At 38.6% G+C, this 22,936-nt stretch overlaps 1 protein-coding gene across 3 annotated transcripts in view; it reads right to left on the bottom strand.

Annotated features, from left to right (window-relative positions):
* The window catches only part of LOC143370438 (opioid-binding protein/cell adhesion molecule), a 288,077-nt gene that overhangs the window by 199,254 nt on the left and 65,887 nt on the right, over positions 1-22,936 (bottom strand). For 2 of the 3 annotated variants that reach the window (XM_076815571.1, XM_076815569.1), the window contains exon 2: positions 10,489-10,591. The exons of the other annotated variant lie outside the window; for it this stretch is intronic. The gene's annotated coding sequence lies outside the window, so the exon portion shown is untranslated. The remainder of the gene's footprint in view (positions 1-10,488; positions 10,592-22,936) is intronic. 3 annotated transcript variants of the gene reach the window in all.

Genomic DNA, 22,936 nt, shown 5'->3' on the forward strand with positions numbered 1-22,936 from the left:
TGTATATGTTGATACAGATGCTACAGATTCTCTAAACTAAAGATTCTTCCATGAAGGTTTTCCTGATCGAAAAATATGAAGAGTGATGGAGAATTACTCAATGCGACTCCTTATCCTTTACAGGATCAAGAACTTCCCCCAACAATTTTATTGAAGAGTTATTGCTCGCGAGTTATCGAAGCTACACCGTATATTCAATTTATGACAATCGATTCCTTTCTGATTCCACGGACATGAGAAACTGACGAACCTATCTCTACGTTCTCCTCTGGCATCTTTATGCAGTTAGCGAAGTTCCTATCTGAGGGAACGCTGATTGAAGTCTCCTTTACGAGTTCCAAACAAATTCAAGGTTCGCTAGAGGCGCAGATTCGGAGTCCGATACAACCACAGCGCGCGCAAAGTAAGAAGTTTATTTGTGACCGAGGGTATTCTTCGCCAAAATTGCAGATTCTTATTTCACTGTGTGAACATTAAACAGACGATATTCATTAGCGTATTTCTCTGCGTGAGACAAGAGCTGTCGAGTATCATAGTTTCGAGGAATTTTATTAGTTTCATGAGTGACGAATCGGTGATTATATTCACATAAATTGATTTCCTACAAATTCATAAATAACAAAACGGAGAAAGGAGTTATAGAATTGTAATTGCTTTCTTTTATGTTGGAAGTTGTGAATAAATTATTTTCCTCTTTTCACTAATTTTTTAAAAATTATTTAGAAATTTTTTTATCAAAAGTTAAAGATCATGTGAGTCTACTCGAATTAAAGAAGCTTTAAATTCTTAATTACATCTTCTATTTCGCATCATGTAGTAATGCTATCAATATTATCAGTCACAGATTGTATCATACTATTATTCATAGATACATTATTTACTACCCCTCAATTTTACTTTTTTTTATTTGAAACTTAAAGTCTCATCGACTGCATAAGTAATTAACGACTATTATACCAGTTTAACAGCATCCTCACATATTTTATGTATGTCGTTGAAGATTCTGATGTTTTTACAAAATTTGATTAGGTACGTTTTCCTTTTACGATATGTAAGTACGTACATCGGCTAGGCTATCCTTAATATTGCAATTTCTTTCAGTTACTGAACAATTGAAAGGCAAGGGGAAAAACAGGGAATGTCACAAAGCAGCTTTATATAGAAAAAATTAAGTTTTAATACTTTATTCCATCAATAAAGAAAGGTTCAATGAATTTAATTTTCTATATAATTTTCTACTTAAATAATTTTTTATTTTACCTCGATGACAGAAGCTTATTCTTAGGTAGAAATTGGGGACATTTCGTATGTTGTTCCAGCGCAGAGTAGACATTTCCTGTTTTCAACAGGTACCTATACTAAATCTTTAACGTAATCTTACTGGGGTATTTGAACTTTGCAACCCTTTCTGATTCGACAGTTCTGTGGTCTCAGTTACCACCAACAAAATCACAAGATCACGAAAAATGGACATTCCCGGTTTTCCCCTTACCGTTTCAATTACACCACCCCTTTCATTACCACCAACACCTCAAATAAGCAGTGTCTTCCTGCCCATAGCTCCAGAAACCATTAAAGAAATCGGCATTCCTTATCAACATATAAAAGATGTGGTCCACTACAGTTCGAATGGAAATGGCCGTTACTGTTTGCCCAGCGTTCCGTCAAGGTCCCGACAAAAAGGGCCGGAAGAAAGGCTAGATCGCTCGAAGAAGAAATGAGTCGCAGAATGGTGAACTAGTTCCGGAGATCGGCGGGGAAAGCGACGAAGCAGGGGAGGGCAAGCGAAATCTGTTGATCCATGGACGAATGGACAGCCGTGGCCCGTAGACGTCGGACAGAATCCATTACGAGCAAGCGGCCCCTTCGTTGGCCCATTGTTGTTCAAGAGCAAGGACAGATTCCCGGAGCTCGGTTCGACCGTAGACCGTCCTGGCGCTGCTCCTCGTCGGACGTGACTGCGTAAAAGTTATGAAAATAGAATTCAATGGGGCGTGGAAAGCTCTGAAGCCAGATTTTCATTGCGTCAGGCGAAGGGAAAAAATGGGACGCTGGTCGGGGACCAAACGAAATTGGATATTACGAGGTCCGCGGAGCTCGAGTGCCGACTTGAATAGCGAGTGATCACTGATCCAAACATTCGTGGCTCGGACTTGGGCACGTTCGCGACCAGCCGCGTTTCTTGCCGGTACATGCGGCGTACACGTCCACCTATTGTCACCGAAGTGAGACGTAATATCTACGGACCAATGCAATATTACGCTGCAGGAATGGCGGAGTCCTCTCTGCTGCAACCCGCCGGGGTTTTCTACATTCAAATATAGACCTCAGCCTTTGCTCGGCTGGAAAACCGAGGGAGCTGACCCGGCGCTAGCCGCCGCGCCGGTTTCACGGTGGAATAGATTCATTCTGGGAATGCATTAAGAAACTGCACTTATTCGGAATCACGAACCGGCGGAAAGAAAGGATCGCGAGTAGCGCGAAATATTCGATGCGGAAGAGGTCGGACACGAAGAACTGCGGGGCGCTATGAAACTGTTCGAGCGTGCTGATTTGCATACTGTCGTATGAAGGACCATTGCAGCATGAGGAGCTGCATTTCCCCCCGAGGACGTTTGAATACCGCCACAGGACGTAGTACGAAATACATGCATAGACGAATTTAGGGCGAAAGGGCTGAATAATCCAGTTCATTTTGTTCCCCTATATTTCCAAGTTTTACAAAAACTGTGTTCATCTTTGGAATTGTTTGTTTATGATACAGAAATATTGTTAAATGGCAGGGATAGGTGGCGATAAAGGAAATATTAAAGCGTCATAGGTACAGCTTGAGTAATTGAAGATTTTGCTGCAGAGAGGTGGCAGCTCCATAATTTGCTGAAATTCAGTTATAGGTAGCAGTCAATGCTAAAACGAATTAATCGTGAGTTAACTGGATGTGAAAATCGTTTTGTAGTTTTTAGTACAGATAATTATGATCAAGAACATGGACTTTGAGACTATTTTATAATTTAGTAGGTAAGCATATTTCAACATAGTTTTTCTAAGATTGTGTAGATTGATATTCTCTGATATGTTTCCATGTACTAATACATGGGTTTATATCAGAATAGCTATTGGTGTTTAATGTAATTATCTACCCGAGGTAAGTGGATTTTTATACAACTTGATGCAAAAAGGGGGCAGCTCCAAATTTTTAAAATTCACCCTGCCATAGTGAAAATATATGTTTGCTTAGTAATAATGCTAAATGCTGTATTAGTATATTCTAAGTGGGTAAAATACTTTTAACATATGTCTAAAAACATTTTGTTAACACTGATTGTGTTATCCAAACATTTCTAATAAACCATCAAATAAATTACACAACCTTTAAATCTCAATTTATATCAAATATATTTTAATAAATTCAACTATTTGTTGAGGCTTAATTTTTGTATGCTATCTATCCTAAAAGATAACAATAGGTAGACAATAGGTATATTTTCTGTCTCTAGTTGTGTTTCTGTTATACGTTTCCCCGATATTTAACCCCGAGCTTTTTCATTCTGTTGCCACTTCTTACGAAGCTAGTCTGCGCTTAGAATTCTAAATAATATACTCTTAGTAAATTGCGGACAGAAGTCTTTCTCTCTTATGTTTTCTGATACTTGTCTGGGAGCAACCTTTGAAATTACAGTCACGTTTCGCGCATGAAACGAAATTGCTCGTGCGCAATATTTTTCTAGAGAATTATAATACTCCACTTCACGGTAGACGGTACCCTGTATAAACGAGGAAATATTTCAATCTTACGTTGAAGCTTCAATCGCCGACCTAATGAGATTGGCTACGTTTTCATGGGGATAAATTGTCCGACGTGTACGACAAACTCTTTGCCATTAAGCGGTATTGTTTGCAAAAGTTTTATAACTAATTTTCCAGTCACTCCAACATTAATTGCTAGAACAATTACAACTGCAACCCGTTAAGAGACCAATTATTCATTTATTAAAATCTGTTCTATTGAGAAAACAAATGGAAAGCAGCTACATAGCTGCGTTTCTTCCGCCGCGGTTATTTTGATTGAAGGCGCTTAGAGCCCTTGAAAACTTCCACTTTCCCATGCAATGCTCGCCGTTCTCTTTCCTCCGCTACAAGAAACTTGCAGCCTGTTTCTCCTTCCTGCGTCAGCTTCCTACGGACGCTTTGAAAACTTGTTTATCCTCTCGGAAAAACTGACCAATTAAAACGCATTATTATCTCGTCGAAAGGAAAAAGTGATCTTTTGTCTAATAACTTTATACCTCCAGTTATAACTTCCAGTTTAAGGAGAACCTAAAGTGTTCAAGTAATACAGAGTATAAAAGCTCCAGGAATCCTGTCGCACTAGGTTAAATAATTTTGATTGTAAGAGGCGGTCTTATATTGGACATGAATTCCTAACGCCTTCTTCCAGGACGGTCCCCAGAATTTACGGATAGACCTCGAGCTATGAAAATGTTTGAACGAATTTTTGAGTGGCTTCCTGAAATTTATATACGCCCTCCGCAAGTCTGCCAAAAATAGGTTGTGCAGCTTACTCGACACCTTTAATTTTAGGAAGCCAATTCTCAGACCCCCAATACGTCAATCACTATTAAGGAACAAAGAGCGCCTGCAAATCCTCTGAATGGCAATCTAGATTTTACTATTTCTGGCTCCTAGAAGAATGTGTAATAAAAGGTACACCGAAATTCCACGCGTTATAAATAGCAAAGAAATCATGTTCATGAATGCACAATCACTTTCTGGAGCATATAAAATTCTGCTGTTTAAATATTTTGTTCAAACTATTTCGTGGCAATTTTTTCAAACCTCCCAGAGAAATTGTACATAATTTGATAAAGAAAGCATTTCACCAACGATTTCTTAAGCAGTGATAGCGTTTCGCTTCGAACAATTCCAGTTAATCGTATCGGGACGCACAGTTTCAGTTTGAAGCGATTTCGTCGCGATTTAACCAATCCCGGCCCATGGATTTCCGACTCGTCTACTGTATTTTCGTACGATTCCGCAACACACCTCGCACACGCGTGACCGATATTCAACGCCCGCCGCCCACGTCACCGCGATTCGGGCCTGGGTTTCCATCGATCATTCGATTCGAGGGTGAATTAGGTTCCGTGAGTTGGTCGAGAGAATTATCCTAAACGCAACAAACCTCCAAATGTTTAGAAGCGCGTGCGTACTGTTACGTCTAATAACGATTGCAGCGTTTTAAAGAAAAATAGGAAAAGTGGGTGTAAACCCTTCCTTTCACTGTACTTTCACAAACAAATGCAGAAGAATAGCACAATATTTTAATTTAAATATTAACTTATAGCAGGGTTTCCCAATTTTTTTTTTGCAACGGAACACTTTGCAAACCCGGAAATTTTAACGGAACACTTGTTTTTTTTTTTAGGTTGGGTAATTCTTAGTAGTAAATATTTTTACTAGTAAAGATCTTTAAATGTTTTGCAGTGTATAAAACCTTTAGAAATTATCGCGGAACACTTATTCTGATTCAGCGGAACACTGGTGTTCCGCGGAACATAGTTTGGGAAACCCTGACTTATAGAATACTTTGGAGTTCACTCAGCGATTGGACGAACTACATAATGCTTCTAAGTAGAGATGTACCGACTAGTCGCTGACTAGTCTGTTAAGCCGACTATCCGGCCACTTTTGTAGTTGGCGACTAGTCGGCGACTAATCGGCAAAAAAGGCCGATTGATCGGCTCCCTTTTTGTGAATACTTACCCATTTTTCTCTCCCTTTTTTCTAACAAGTTTGATAATTTTGCTACTAGAGATGTACCTAGTAGCAAAGGTATAAATAGTTTAGTGCTGTTTCGAAAGCCTGAGGGTGGCGTAACCCTTTAACCGACTAGCCAGCCTAGTGGAAACAGCACTAAAGTATTTAGACGAATTTTTTTTACTGACAGTATGATGTTGAAAATTATTTCTTTCCTTTTTATGTGTAGAGCATGTATTAGTGCATATATTGTATAAATACTGTACAAAAATATAAAAAAATGGCCGAGTTATTTGTTGTCCCGCGAAGCTTATCTGTCGTTACACGCGTGAGTGTTATACCAACTTATAACACCCAGGTTCATCTGAAATGAAAACCATGATGATTTTAGTGTTCCTTAATAAAATACCTACAACGTAGCATATGGATTTGAGAAAAAAAATTATTGCACAAATGAGAGCAAGGTGAAGAAAATTATTTGTTTTTCACCTGACAAAACAAACTTAAAACATATATAATATACGAATGCGTTATCGCATCAAGATAATGGTATGCTACATTGTAGATAATACCATTAAGAATATGTGTACCAAGTTTGAAATCAATCGGACAAATAGTTTTGTGAGATATTTCGTACACCGTTCACGCGGAGGAGCTTCACGGGACAACAAATAACTCTTCCATTTTTTAATATTTCTCTATAGTATTTATACAATATATGCACTAATACATGCTCTACGCATAAGAAGTAGAGAAATAATTTTCAAGCTCATAGTAGCAGCAAAAAAAAATCGTCTAAGTTTGAGCGTCTCAGAGTGGCGTAACTCCTTAAGCCAACTATCCGGCTACTTTTGTAATCGGCGATTAGTCGGCTTCTTGGGGGCCGATTAATCGGCTAGTCGGCCAAAACCCTAGTCAGTACAACTCTACTTCTAAGAGAACAAAGTGCACTTATTCGATGTAATATAGTAGCTGACACTAAACGTCAGCAACACTCAAGCTGCAAACAGATTCAGCGATCGTGGCAGTACACCAACAGTCCCATTCGCCCGTATTCGCCTCACACAGCCAACAAAGCCAACAAAGCTCCTTAATCTCGAAAGATAGCCGAACAATCCCATGAATCTTTCGGTGAAAGCGTCCATCTGCTAGTCACCCGATTATTTTTCCAGGTGCTTACGTATAGGTCGCGTCGTTTCCATTAATATGGATCGTTTAGAGGAGAGCAGGGGGAGGCGATCGATCGTGGCCGAGCGTACGGAGAAACGAGCACGGATGCAATTGTAAAACGCGCTCTCGTTTTCACATCGCCACGATGGCCAGTGTGTGAATTACGACTCGACCGTGATTCCGTCGTTTCCCCCGAAATTTCAAATGCGGCGTCAATTTATCACACGCCCTGCAAAACGGGGCGGGATCCAGGAGAAATTTTCCGTTGACTGGGTTCGCTGGAAATCAAATCTGTGGTACTCTATGCACCCCTTTTTTTATGGTAAATTGGTTGTGTCACTTTTTGTTGTCGGTGTCGCTAGAAAAATGTTTGTTGGCTATACAAGCGTAGGTAGAGAAGTCTCTGTTCTGGTCGAAAGGCGCAGAGTCATTTTTGGTGGAATTTTTACTAGGGAACATTGAGTTTGTTATGGTAGAGAGAAATTCGAAAGTCTAGTGTACTGTTGGCTTTTGTTTTTATTTGGTGTTAGTTTTAATTGTAAGGAGAATAATCACTGCGCTGGTTGAAAGAGTAAGGTAAACTTCGCAGTTTATCTTTGAGTTATAGCTTCTGCATTTTGATCCACAAATGAATTAAAAATGCAGTATTTGAAGAGTAAAAAGAAAGAGAAGTCATTGCAATATTATTTGCAATCATTTATTTTAAATTAGTTAATGCGAAATTTCTTTTCTTTGAGTTGTTTAAAACTCTTGGAATCTAATGATACTAATTGACTAAAATTTTTTTTTTCATTTCCTCATATGTTTCCACTTTATGTTAAAGGAAACTGAAAATTTTCGTGGCACAAATGAACTATTACATTTAAATGGTTGCCATTTAATTATACATTATGGTTTCACAAAGGTCAAGATTGAACAATAAAGATTGTTTTTTAGAGCGTGTTATAGAAAATGGAAGTCTATTTTGTAACAATGTTTCTTCAATAGACAAAAAAGTGTTACTGGGGCAAACAATGAATCGTAAAATTTATATCTTATTTTCTCAAGTACGTTGCTTACAAAGCTGGACTGTTATGAATTTACTTAGGATGAATTTTCTAGACTCTAGGCTCTGATATTATATCTATCATTATAATATTATTATACATAAATTGCTAAAGAAGCTTACATCATATCCCCACCGTCTTGAATTAATGAACTTTAACACACCTGAAAGAAAAGTGAGAAATTTTTCTCTGTGAAAAATGAAACATTTAGGTGAGTTTATAGTGTCTTAACAATCTGAATTACGAAAAGCAGTGGTTGCAAGATAGAAAGCTAATGTATCTCACAATTAATAGCTACGTAAATAAATAACATTAACTTGGCTATCTCGAATCAGGGCAGCAGCTATCTCCGTTAACACGCTTTTGTAATTCCGAACGAAAATCCCGGGCGGATCTCGTTCGACATTTGAATTCGAAATTTTCAAGCGACTTGAATGGTATCAGTATCGATGTCACATTTTCCAAAACGTACTGTCAGAAATGGATCTCTATGCCGGAATTGAGAGGGTCAGCGAGGAAGCTGGATTTCCTTCCGTTTTGATCAGAGCAGTCCAGACTTCGAACTGAACGAATCTCGAAAACGATTTCACGTTTATTAACCCCCTGCTAGCGTCTGACGCGCTGACGAGCGTTTAATAACTCTATCACAAGTGTGATGAAAAAGGGAAACAAGGCATTTCATTCTGAACTGACAGTTTTCAAAGCTGTTTAATCGAACGAAGTCTATATATTTTAATAAAGCTGTAGAGTTCGTTTTATTAAATGTTTACTCATTATTGATTTCCCTGCAAATTTCATTCAAATGAAATAATGAATGGGTGCCGGAATTAATAGCTCTGAATAGAAATTAAATTTAAACAACTTTGGCAACGCAAAACTATTAAAAGCTGCACGAGGATATTTAATCAAACGAATCCTTCGTTAACGTAAAATGTGACAGGAGGTATTGTTATGGAACATTAATATAGCGTTACTGTAATTTTACTCGTTCAAACACTGTACCTAGTAGTTTCGACGTCAAAAGCTTCGCAATCACTGCATTTACCGTAACATTAGAGTAAATAAAATTATTTGCTTTCAAATTAAAGTCAATCAAATTCGTCGTTGAAGTTACATGAAATATTATATGACGTTATAACGTTACAATTTATTCAGTGTAAAGGGCTTTGTAATTAACATCCTGAGGAACTGATTGCTTTCACTAATTAATCATTTTTATCGTGCAATTGGCTGGTGGATTTAATTTCGTTTAATGTTTAAATTCCTCATGAACGTGAAATGAGCTGGAACTTTACATTGCATTCTGCGCAAGATTCTAATTTACAGAATGTCTGAACTTGTTTATGCAGAAGTGCTTCGATGTGCCATGCGTCATTGTGAAACATTAGAGGCATGTACCTGAGTTATAAAAGTAATATCACCGTTGCTTGTCGTTTAATTACTATTCTATATGATTTTGATTGAGCCAGCGTTATGAAAGCCGCGGAAAAGCCTATTAATTTTCCTTTCATAAGAATTTTGGAGCTATCGAAACGAGTTGATTACATATATCGACTCTTGCATAAGCTCGCATTTAAATAGCAAGTAATATTTGTATCGCGCACCGTTCGCTCGTCGCTAAATCGTCGAAATTTATCATCCGCGCGGAGATTGTTCGATGAACGTGTTGCAAAATGTTTGGTGAATTCTACGCGCCGGGATAGGATTATTTTCTATTCAATTATGAAATCACAATTAATGCTTCCCCCAATACAGATGAATTACTGTAATCGGAAACTCGAAACGTATGTACGTATTTCTCTGCAAAAGCTTTTAGATTTTAATCGCTATACGTTCCATTTTCTACGAACGTCCCATCTGCAATTATTTTTGGTTTCCCGAATGGTAACCGCGGTACTCGTTATTTCAGGGCGAGTTTAAAGGGAACCTTTCTAAAGTATTAATGAATTAAGAAACGAAGCGAAGTGCAGCAGCCTCCGCTCTGCTGTTTCGGCGGAAACTCGCTTGGCAGTTGGCACGAATTAAGAAACAAAACATTCTCGACGCTGGGTCTAAAGATAAATGTCCAACGCGATACATCGACACAGAGCTTTTTATCGAAGAAGATCGCGGATAACTCTTCGAGGATTTATATCGAAACCCATTTGGCAATCGTTGGAGAGTCGTTGTTCCAATTTATTACTCTTAACTATAGCGGTTATTACGTCCAAATCCTGGCGAGGATCTAACTACGATATTCAAAGGGCCATTGAAGATCTTCATTCCGCTGAAATGAATCTGTGTTGTAAATTGTGTGGTATTTTCAACGCGAGATTCACGAACGTTTTAGAACAGCAACAATTAATTTGTTATCGGGGGACGTGCGTGAATAGAAATTCTTAAGCATATTAATCTGATTAATAGATCTGTATTCTATCAATCATGACTGTTTGATGAGCAATCTTCGTTTCCTCCCATGAACACGCACGCAACTAAATACATACACGTACGTGGGAAGCAAGTGCCGAATACTCACAGTAGCTGCATATATCGTTGTTTACATCCTGGTTCTTGAAGCATAAATCCGTTTCGTTCCACCCTGGGCTGTTCCTTCCTTCGACGAAGTTATTTCTGAACACCTGTAACGGAGATTTACTGTGTCGAAGCGTTTGTTTAACAACCCCAGCAGACTTTACGTGTGCATTTATATGTACAAACTTGGTGATTCAGATACAGGCTATAATTTTAAGTTCAATTTACAAACACTTGGAGAAAGTGGTCTAAAGAATACGAAAACCGAGTACGAAAATTTTAAACATATCGTCTTATTTGCATGGAATGCATATAAGCGCGGTATTTAAAGCAGCAGTTTTATTAACTCAAGCCACAGCCTGTCAATATTAATTTTTAATTAATCTCATCAACCCACTGTGTGACAAATCAATTACAGATCTACTCATATAATCATGCTCCAATAGTGTTTTTCTAAATATGTAAATTTTGATACGATAAAATTTGTAGTTCAAGAAAAGCGATTTTCCACGGTTGTGGGAAAAAGCCATATTTTTATTTTTTTATTTTTCCCCCCGATAAATCCCCTTTGGAAGTCATAAAGGCGTGCCATTTGAAAATTGTCCTTGGGTTGCGATACACCCCGTGTGCCCACGAAGGGTTGAGTGACTTCTGCGGGGCATTCGCCTTATGAAATACGTTTCATGGGAAGTAAACAAACGGGGTAAAGCGGGAGCGCTAACAAGTGGTCATAAATACGCGAAAGAAGTTTAAATGGCCCGAGGTAGCAACGTGAATAAGCATCTTGCGTTGTAAAACCACCTACACAATTTTGGCTTTGAAACAAATCTGGCAATTTATTAAAGGACAAAAGCAACAATGAAACTCCTCTCGAGACTACGCGCCGGTGGCCTGTACAACTGCAGCGAGCACAAATGAAGCAGAGCGATGAAGTACACTCGGAATCAGGAATGAAGGTCGATCTTTCACCGGACATTTCTGCTTTTCAAACAATCCTAATGCATACCATAAAACAGAAAGGACCATTTACTCTGAGACAAATCGGTTGCCCAACAAAAAAATTAGGGTTACCACAATGCGGCGGTCTTTTTCTTATCGCGCCCTTGAATGCCGTTGCTGTTTACACGTGCCATGCTAGAAGCCACGAGGCAGAGAACCGTCGCGACAGAAACCAGTAGAATAGGTCGGGCATATAATCGACCACCTAACTCCCTTCATTTCCAACGTGACCTTGGCTCGTGAGACTGTCGCTGAGGCGGCACGTTTTTTTTCCACCAGCCGCTGCTCGCCTCTCGCTTTTCTTATCCCTGGATGCTGAATTACATCCCGTTGCTATCGCGCGTATGAAGGGAGAAAAACAGAAGGGAATATTCCGTCCCGAGCGTGATAGGTCATCTCCTTTGAAGGATATTCCCAATCCACGTTTCGCCTTTCCATGGCGAGACAAACAAGCCAGTAGAAAAGGCAAGGTTTATACGGACAACAAGGTGGCTGCGCTCTGCCGTTACTGGGAGATCTTTGGCTACCTGTTTCGCCCGGAGAACACGCGATCCCGATGCCAACGGGTGCTTTCATTTGTAAACGCGCCTCGTGCCGTGGTAGATTCGCGAAGGTAATTTGTTACGCGCCCCTGAAAGGTGTTCCCAGCGCGATATTAACGCGGGACCATTGTCACGCATAAAAAGATAGGTGTGACGATGGGGAGAGTGGAAGAAAAATATTTATTACGACGGCAAAAGCGGCGCTGGCGACGAATCTCGTGGGAGGAATGGACCCCGACAAAGGAAGGAGGCGAGATAGATAGTTGAGGGCGGACGAGGGGCGTTTATTACGCGGCTTAAACTCCCGTGGAAACCCATATCTTCCAAGTCGTTAATATTTCATTAGGCAAGCTCGCCTTTTTCCAAGCGGCGTCGCTGGGAGTTAATAACGAGTCTCGTGTTCGTCGCCACACATGCGCCACACTCGAGAACGGCTGGCTATATATTTTCGCAGGTGGCCCCGCGCGCCTACAACCCGTTGCCATAACCCTATATTTCGATAATTCTGCCCGTAAATTACAACGGCGGAACTGGCGTCCGACCGAAAACGTGCTTCCCCTGCGGCTAATAAACTGCCAATGAACGGTGGCCGGCTGGGTCGAACGAAACGGACCTTTGGAATGTTCGTTTCTTCGCATCACCCCATTACCACTTGTGACTCCTCGTTTCGGAAAGTTCCCCTCCCGGTACGGGAAGAAAAAGTCAGCTACGCGGGTTTTTGATAAACAGATGATTACAACCGAGCTTGCACGCGGAGGAATTCTGGATTTGGATTGTTGAAGAGAAATCTAGTTCCGCAAACGTATGTTCTGGAAGAAACAGTAGTGGAATTTATATTACTGTATGAATGTATGCTTATGTCACTGTTTGAATTGGAATACTGTAGATTTATAGTTAATATTTTTTGCACCGAATGACAGGGATTTTGTCGAATTTGAAGTATTATTAGAGAGTGTTTAAGTCGTCGTTTTCCCGGTTTCGATTTTTTTAAAAAAAATATAGATCGTCGAAGTTTGCAATTTTTGCCTATTTTCGAGAAACCGGGCTGCCCTTATGAATTTATAGTTCGGAAACTATTTACCATATTGTGTTCATTATGTTTTTATTTTAATCTAGACGGCTAAAATATAGACGCTGAAAATTATAAATTCTGATTTTGCAAATTTTACCCCGAAGGTCGTATGTTTCTGAATTTAGAAAAATATGTGCATATTCTCGGAGGTACTGTCTACAAATTAGGTTTTCCTCTGGGATGTTATCTTTAAAATTAACGTCGCAATTAATTGTTAAAGACAGTACAAATTTCAGAATTTGACGGTCGGTATTTTTAAAAAAAAAATACAGAAAAATGATGACTTAAACTCTTCCTAATTTCATGTGGACTACGTAATGTTTTAATTTCGCCACAATCCCTGGCATCGAGTCATGACTCGATTGATTGTTTTGGGAATCTTGAACATTTTAGGGTTACTAGGGTTTCATCTAGGATCTAGCGTTCTAAGAATATAGTAGGTATGTAACTTCTGTACTGATAATTTGCGTGGTCAAATAAAGTTACGTCGAATTTTTATCAATTATGTATTAAGTTTCATTATTTTAGAACATTTACCTACGCATATAATGATAATTATTATTACACTTATTTTGTTTGTAGTAAATATGCTTCCCCAGAAAAGTTTTTCTAGATTAATTGGATACGTTATGGTACATTATTAATCCCCACGGAAAACTATTCCACTTTTAAAATAAATTTCTTGGTCATTACATTTTAAATTACATTACTTCCCAATCTTCTCAACACTTTATATTTTCTGCCTACTTTCTTGTATTTCCACCGTGGATTTCAGCTTCCCACACGCAACTATGTAGGTCAAGATTTTAAGTCAAACATTCACGTTGCAGAAGAGGCATCATCAATCGTAGCCATGCTACTGGCGGTCGGAGCTAAGATTAGTACAGCTAGCGGTCACGCAAATGAATAAGCTCAATCCGAGGGACCCAACAGGTCCTTGCACTTGTGGTCACAGGCAAAATTAGTGTGACTCGTAGTCACACATCACCTTTAGACGTCCTATGCAGGTTCGGGATTAGCAGGGATATCTCTAAACATCCTGACGTGTTCAAAGTTTCCTCAGCAACGTTGCCATTCTTGCTGTAGAGAAATCTAAATTTGTGGCCGCGTGTTAATTCCTTTTTCTTCAGAACGAACAGTAAAGTAGCAGATAAGGCTTGCTCTAATATGCTTTGAACACGCCCTAACGCACACCCATTCAGTGGCTCCCAAGCTTCCTACAGTTGGATGCAACAGACAGGACTCTGAATTTCCACTATGTCAGCTTAATTCCCTGTGTAACGGACAGGCGATATATTCTTGTTGTTGTTGGTTTGTGTGAGCAGAGAAAAATATAACGGTTGATAAATTGGAAGATAGGGAGGGGATGACTCTTCAATGGCTCTAAGCGGCCAGTTACGTTTGGCCTAGCTGTAGCACAGATGTCGGTATCTGTGGTCTTAAAGCTAGGCAACGTGTGAAGTACAGTTCTATGATCTCGGGTCACGCTAAATTTTCCCTGTGACAGTAAATGGCTCGGTATCATAAAGTCAGTTATTTCGTAGGCCTTTCCGAAAGGTATTAATTTGGTTGCAACTCCAAACGGGGCGACACACTTTACTACGAACTCCTGAACAGAATTTAGCAAGGGCTATTTTCTGATTTTTATTGGTATTTTTATTTATTACATATTTAACTATGGAACATTGTATTAATATTTTCTGGTTTTAAAACGAGACAAAACTTGCAACAAAAGATTAAGTTTAGTTACCAATTTCTTCATTCTGATAAAACACTTCTTAGTTCTCGTAATCATTAGAAGTTACCTAATAACAGTTAGTTTCTATATCTCAAGTTATATCATCTTCTGCCCAACTGAAATTATTATTGAAATTATTTGAAATTATTATTTTTGTTATTCAATTCCGTGTTGATTTTCATTGCCAATTGTTATCCCTCGCATAGTGTTCTTCGCTAAATTTCATGTAGCTGAATGCCCTTTCAAAAATGTGAATTGAGTGCAAAGTGAAAAAGGTAACGAAAGGAATCTACAGTAAGAACTAGCATCACCAACAGGCAGTTTGCGTTTGTGCAAAGTCCTCGAACGTCCACGCGACAGCAAATGAGACTCTGCACCAGCACAGTGTCCATTACTATCGAAAGGGGAAATAGAAAATAGAAGGAAGAAAAGCAGAAGCCTTCCCCTTTCTCCCTTTTCTTCGCTGTAACGATACCATGCAGCGGAATTTTCTCATTCGCTTATGGTAAATTCCCCAACAATGTTGTTCGCTGGTATACTTTCGTTGAGCAAATTTTGCCAAAAGTTAGCTCGAGCTTCGCAGCGACGGAAGACTGTGAAAACTTGCTGGACTAATTGATTATTTCACTCAGATTGACGCTGCTGTTCACAGATTCTAACTTTCTGCCGACATTTGGCCCGATGCTGATTCCTGATTACCTAGTAGAGCGAATCTTGTCGAAGGAACACCGCTGCGACACTCTCCAGGAACGCAGACAAAGGAGGCCCTGATGAGAACGGCTTACGAGAGGAAGTTGAACTGCGCTTTCTCTAAACACTTAAAAATTAACGTCCCTGATTACGCAGTGTCCCGAACTAACTACGACACGCTACTGCTCCTTAACTAAATTACGAAAATGAACTTTGGCATGAAACACTTCATTGGAACACAATGTATCAGCTCTGAAGGCGTATGTATTCAATTATTTCCTCCACTATTGAAAGCAAAATAATTCATTGTTTTGGGAATCGCAATTGATCGCTAAGATATGGTGTTTTACGAGTTGCGTGATGTAATGTATTTTAAACAATTCACTAGGTTTGCATGTTACACAGTTCGACAGCCATCTGGACTTGTAACATTCAATAGCCGTTTCTTATAGGTGTTCGTGCCTTGAAAACGAATCCGCAAACCATTTGTCGCCATTACCCTCAGTTTTTGAGAAATTCGATTTTGAAAAAAACTGCAAATTTTCAACTTTGAACATCTTTTGTTGCGAAATGGTAATACTTATTTGGTTGCTTGTTACGCCAAATTATTCTATGAACCCTCCCGAATACAATGATATTTATTATTATTGCATTATGAACATTTAAATATGTTTAAACATCGATCAAAGGGAAAAGGACACCCGAAATGCACCCATTTTTGCAGATATCTTTCAATTTATTTCCAAATAAATTTTGTTTTCCAAATGATTTTTTTTTAGCTACACTATTGTAACGCGAAGTCACAACAAGAGTGGAATGAGAATTTGAAAAAAATTAATATGTATAAAGCTGGTATGTAACGACCACGAAATGTAACACATTGTTTAACTAGTTGAAAGGCAAATAATGGAATTATTCTGCCTCCTTAGAAGTGCCTAAAAACTTAAGCTAGTCGTGTTATGCATTAAAATATAAATTTCTTCGCGAGAACTTGCTGAATGCAATATTTAGAGCATATCGTGTGTAACGTACACGATCAGGTTTTTCTTCTCACGAGAACGGCTACCGAGGTGAACAGTTTCGATATGCTGAGAAATCGATCCCATCACCTTACAACTCGATTGCCAATTTAAGCTTTTATTGTTGGTTAATCAATTCAGGCGCACGGGATGCAAAATCTGGCACCGTCCTCGCGATCGATCCACGACGAAGTGGAGCTGGCAACGATTATGGCTTTCTCACACATTCGCTATCTTCGATGGATCCAAGTGTGTCTCAGTATGTATTAATAGTGCTCTGTTTTAGAGAGATCAATACAGTGTTACAGTTACAGCAAACTAGAGTATGCAGTACATATACATATATATGTATATTGGCTTTCACCTATGTGTAAAAAATTCATTGCGTGGCACAAAAAATCGAGCAGAAACAGAAAAGGGATTCGCCTTAATAATTTAGTTATTTGCGCTTGTTTTACTATGCAGAACTCAATACCTAGGAATTGTAATATTTTAGTACTGAATGTTACATTGGCTGCAGTAACTTTAAATATGCATAGCAATGTATACATCAATAACCAAGGATTATTTGCAGAATACCGTAAACTGGGGGAATATTGGCAGTATGTACTGGCTAACATTGGCGTACACCGGGGTTACATTGGAAGCTAGGAGCTCGCATGCGAGATCATTTGTTGAAACGTTTGACATTCGAGGGCAGAATAAAGATATGCCGAAAAAAGAGACGAGGAAGGAAAGTAATCCCAGGAAGGGCACTTATTGTTAGTGAGGAATCATCACACTTCGAAGTCACCGACGATCCTAGACTATCCACATCTGAATCGCCCTCAATTTGTGGTAGCTTTTATTGTTAAGAAGTGTCTGATCACGCTTTACAACTCCACGACTGCATTGTTCTTCTATAAAATCCTCGTTGTATAATTTTAAGTTGAGATTTTTCAATTATAGAATTTATTATTTCAATATAAAATGCTTAGGATGATTACAATAAATATATCGTTGTTCCAATGGTAAAATTGTGAAACAGCAATTTTTTTCGGATTTGAGCTAAATGCATGATTTTATTTGTTTGCTATCAACGAATACTATGGTAAAGTTTCACGGTTAATTAAATTATTGCAGTTTCCATTAGTTTACTCTCATTGACATAAGTAACTGTTATATGAAGATGGATTGTACATATGATAGGTGAGTTAAGCGACAAAGTTAGAAGTTGGAAGTTTCTGAGGTGAAGTATCTATTAAACGAAATTCTTGAATCACCTCGTGCCTCAGTGCATGCTTCAAATATTTAATAAAGACTAATATTTGAAATACTGAATTATTTGGATTGCTAGTTTTCTCTATTTTAATAATAACTTGATAAAAGTAAAGGTATTTTGTGTAAAAACGAAATAAATTATTTCGAAATAATTTTCTACTTCGGTTAATTGTTTCAAATAAAATAACATATGATCTTCAGTGTACTAATTGTAAGATTTGTGTTGAATGTGCCTAAAGTAAAAGTATAATATTCTAAATAAATAATACGAAGTACAATACCGAAATTGTGAAAAAGTAATTTTCTTTTAAGAAAAAAGCGTTCACTCTCAGGATTATTCTGATTTCAACCATTTTCTCTGAAAGGCAACCGCATCAAAAAGTATTCACAAGATTATTTTAATGGATGCTAATAAAAAATCATTTAATTAGTAATCAAGTAACAAAATAATTCAGAGAAAAATCATTTTTTTATATTTCATTTTACATTTCTAAAATGTTTTATTCAAACAAAACTGTAGTGAACTAGTCCATCTCAAAATCCCATACAGAATTAAACAAACTGTATGAAATGTTAAACACCCCTAATTCACCCATTCTTCAGTAGGTAACTGAAGTCTTGGGTCACGATTCTATTATTATCTTAGAGCATGTGCTCTAATATTATTATACACAAACTCCCCCATTTTTCTTCTTTTTATTTTTATATCTCGTGCAAATGTTCAACCTCGATAAAATACTTCAGCCTAACCCCAAACTATCGGGATGCGGCGGCATCAGCCTTCTATTTGGGTCAAAATAGGATATCGACAAGGGGAAAGTCTGGTACTATTTTTCCCCTGAAAGGTGGAGTCCGCACAAATGCATTTGGATCGTTCTGAATCAATTTATTACGTTCTTCGTGGAAGCATCTTTTGAATGTTAGGCAGTTTACCAATCTACTAAATCAACACGCAGGAAAATGAAGCTCTTTGTAGAGTAAATTTATTTTCGCCTCCCCTGTCAGCATGGTCGGTGCCAATTGAGAATTAGGAAATTGAGGGAATAATTACCAGAATTTTCGTTAGTGAGAATTCACTGAATTCAAGAAGCGCCCCGTGACTAATGGAACACAATTGGAGGATACAGCGAGGGGTTAAAAACTCCATTCTAATTTAAATGAACCTCTATTTGATAATGACGGCTACGGGCAAGTACATATTTGCATTCTTACGAAAACATTCCATTATAGCACTCGCTAGGGGAATATTTAGATTAGCTCTTCGTTGTACATATTACGCTTAAAATGAAATTCCGTTAGTATAACAATAAGGGGACAAGAGCTAAGTAGAAATTGTTTTTCTTTTCATCGCCCCCTTTTTAACGACAATGGCAATTATGCCACGCAGATGGATCGATTTAAAATGAACAAGCAATCAACTGGTTTGATGGAAAGTTTTCTGATCGATTCTCGGTTAGTTTCACTTAAAAAGTTTCACTCCCTTGCCAAAAGGAACTGGAAGATTCTGAACTAATTGTCCAGTGGATTAGAACGCGAACACTCGAGGGCTTCTCTTCTAAGTTCATTATTCAATGAATATATTTAAAGTTAATATATTTTAATGTATTTATATAACCGAGATCGCGTTAGGAACCACCGAAGATTCATTTACCTTTCGTAAAATAATTTAAAAGAATTGCGTAACGACGGTTTCGCTTTACGAAACATCCCTTTGCTATGGTAATGCAAGGGGTATAATTACGACCGAGCAATTTCGAAGCGAAGTGAAACTTCGGTCTTTAAGCTCGTTAATTACATTTTAATTTTATCCGCTTTTTACAAGTAATGGCGGTTCGCAGGACGAAGCATCTCGTTGGAAAAGGGCATGCATCTCTTCGGCGCGCGTGGCGCATGTCGGCGCGGAGATACGGGGAAATAATGCGTGAATAAGCCTTTGATACGTTCCCCTCGCGTGAACGCTTATCTTATTAATGAGTCTCGAGAGTATGCCGCGATATGCTTGTAATTGAAGATATCTTTCCTTGAGTGTCTGGGCGACAATGAGCCAAATAATACGATTACTTGGACGCTATCCCTGCTATCAGATCTTCGCCGTGATTTAAATACCGAGCATGGCATTGTCCGGGCCAACTTTACAGCGAAGGTAACTGTGCATTAAAGAAAGATCATAGAGTACTGTAAGTGGGTAGAAGTGAAAAGTCATTAATGCTATAATATTCGCCAACAGAATTGTTTCATTATTTTTATTTCTTCAATTCTGCGTACAAAAATAATAAACTTCCCGTCCGCGCACGACCGTCCCCAGTTCCCTTTTTTCCGTATTTTTTATATCTACAAAACAACGTGAAAATAATTAACGAGGCAAGGATTGGTGGTGGTGGTAACTTGAAAATTGTGGAATTTTCTATTCTCTTTTCCTGCCCACTTATTTATTATATAGTTTAAGCAACATTACTCCTCGCCCCTATCTCTGGGAGAAGTGGCCTGCGCAGTGAACAAGGAATAATGAGTGGCTACTGTGTGATCCAAATTAGCCTAGTTTCAGGTTCTTTCACGGGCCGCTGGCTCAGTCATTCGATCGTGATCTGTATGGTCCGCTGGCCGAAGAAGCCGGCTTACACTGAAACACTCTCATTTATAACTTTTAATTGAGTAGGAAAGTTCCAGGGCGAGCTCGGCCAATGGTTGCGATGCGCAACGTAATTTGACCAGAATTGTTCGGCTTCGATCAAATATCGACCATGTTACCAACCGAAATTACTTCGCCTCGTGTTCACACCTGAGCCGCGAGCCTCGTACCACGTACCCTTATTCGTAGAAATTTCCCCACGAGTTATCCTTTGCACTGGAAAAAGCACAGTGTCGACTATAACAGTTGAACGTAAATGAAACGAAACACCGGTCCACAAAGCTTTGGTAAGGGTAGGAAGAAACTGCTTTCCAGTCTTTGTATTCTCACGAAATATTGTTGGTTTTTGAACAAAGGAACACTTGAGCAGAGTGCAACAGCTATTACCATTTCAATTATTCCTAAAAGCATAGCAATAAGAGGGTAAACGTTACGTTCTGCAAAATGAATTATTATATGGCGATAAAACCTTTTTTGGTCATGCTCGCTTATTTAAATCTTCTTGTAACGATTGTCCTCGCACAAGTAGGTACTAATGGCTGATATGTCGCTCAAGATAAGTAGGAAAGAGAATAAGAAGAGGAATTATTATCACAGACTTGAATAATGGATTTATGGTCACGAAGTTAATAACTATTTTCCTTTTCATAGAATATTATCGCAGTAAAGTTTTCAGTGCACAAAGGTGTCTTCTTTTTGTAATTAAGCATTCACGAACGACTCCACGTAATGCAGGGGGTTTATACAGCCCCTAAGGAGCTCTCTAGTAATTTAATTTATCACTTCCTACAGATTGAACGAGTGCTAGTGTCCTAAGCACTAGTAATTCTCTCATTCTGATCCATTTCTTAAATGAGGTTTGGGTCGTTCCCCGAATGGATAGTTGTTATCTGGGCCAATTAAGCCCGACAGTTGCTTAGCGCAATAGGAAACGTAGAACGAGGCACACAACTCCCTAAATTGATGGTCACAACCGAACCACTCTTTCCGCTGATTCTTTCTCGCTACGGCGACTTCCGGATGGTTAAGTTTCTGTTGTTCGTTTGCGGCAATTTGTGTTAAGCCGACTTGGCCTCGTCCCTGCCGCATGATATATATATATATATATATATATATATATATATATATATAATGCTTGCTCCCAATCTACAATACAATAGTAGATAGTAGGGGTTTTCACGATAACGTGGAAGAAGGTAGGAGATGTATTTGGGATACTGTATCAGTGAGCCGCCCTAGAGGAAGTTCGCCAATGCAGAGGAAATATGGAACTAGGTGTCCAATATTTAAAGTGAAATGTGGTCGCTGAATTTTCTGTATGATTTAGGGAATGATAAGTAAAAACATGTTTGCAGTAAGAAAAAGGCAACGTGTATTATTTGTTTCAGCTTTTGCTGCAACGAAACGTGCGTTATCATAATACGAAATAAATGCTGCTGATAGAATGTCGAATTTAATTATTTTATATTAGAAAAGTTAATATTTGTTTCTGACCTTAAAAATCGAGGACTTGTTTTCAGTGCTATGCTATGGTGCACCTTTCACGCAGAGATGGGCAAAATTGTTATTTAATTAAAATTTCGAATAACGAATTAAGCTAAACAAAATTATTCGTCATGTGTCGAGTAAAGTTAACTCGGGTGAACGAACGACTGACGAGTAACTTTTTCTTTACTTTTATTCGTTATTCAAAAATTTTATTTAAATATAAATTTTGCCCATCCCTGCTTTTATATCGACACCACAGAGTGCACAATGCACCTGTCTTCGGGACTACAATAATATATCACCGTGGAAAATAAAAATGTTTCGTACCTATCGAAAACAGGCTGATCAAAATCCCGCATTGTTTCGCGGTATTGAACGACTCTTTTTTATTCTTTGCAATCGTGACTTTCAAATTGGATCCCGTCGAACGAGTTCCCGGAAGATTCACGCGAGTTCCCGTGAAATTTGACAGAGATTCTGCGGGGATAAATTTTTCTCTGATACAAAATTTAATATCGAAGAAAATCGCGCACCTTTGGCACTTTCGCGAACTTCCGCGCACATTCGAGGGAACGGCTGGTTCCTGCGGAAAAAGTAATATTTGAAATAGGATTCCGACAATGAAAAAGTTTGAAAATCCCGCATCACGTGAGCACACGTGAAAAATACAAGGCTCCACTGGTATTGGCTTGGATAAACTTGACCCTCCAATGCAACTGGCTTTGAAAGAACCTCTCTTCCAAATATTCTGTCCCTTGTACCACGGAATCTGTCTGCAATTTGTATCGTAAATAAAATCTTTAAGGCAACAAAAACAGCTGCCTGTCATCTTCCAAATATCAAATTCCCTCTCCGCCCCTCGCTATAGACGAGGCCAAATTTCTTTTCGCTTGAATTATTTCGGTGAACCTGCAATTTCGTTGGCAGCGCACTTATCTTACCAATACATTTCAGTACCAGTACTTTTATATTAAACTCTCGAAAAACCTTGGAACAGTGAGGTAGAAAAATCAAT

The sequence above is a fragment of the Andrena cerasifolii genome, chromosome 6 (assembly GCF_050908995.1).
Source record: "Andrena cerasifolii isolate SP2316 chromosome 6, iyAndCera1_principal, whole genome shotgun sequence".
In the NCBI taxonomy this organism is placed as follows: Eukaryota; Metazoa; Arthropoda; class Insecta; order Hymenoptera; family Andrenidae; genus Andrena; species Andrena cerasifolii.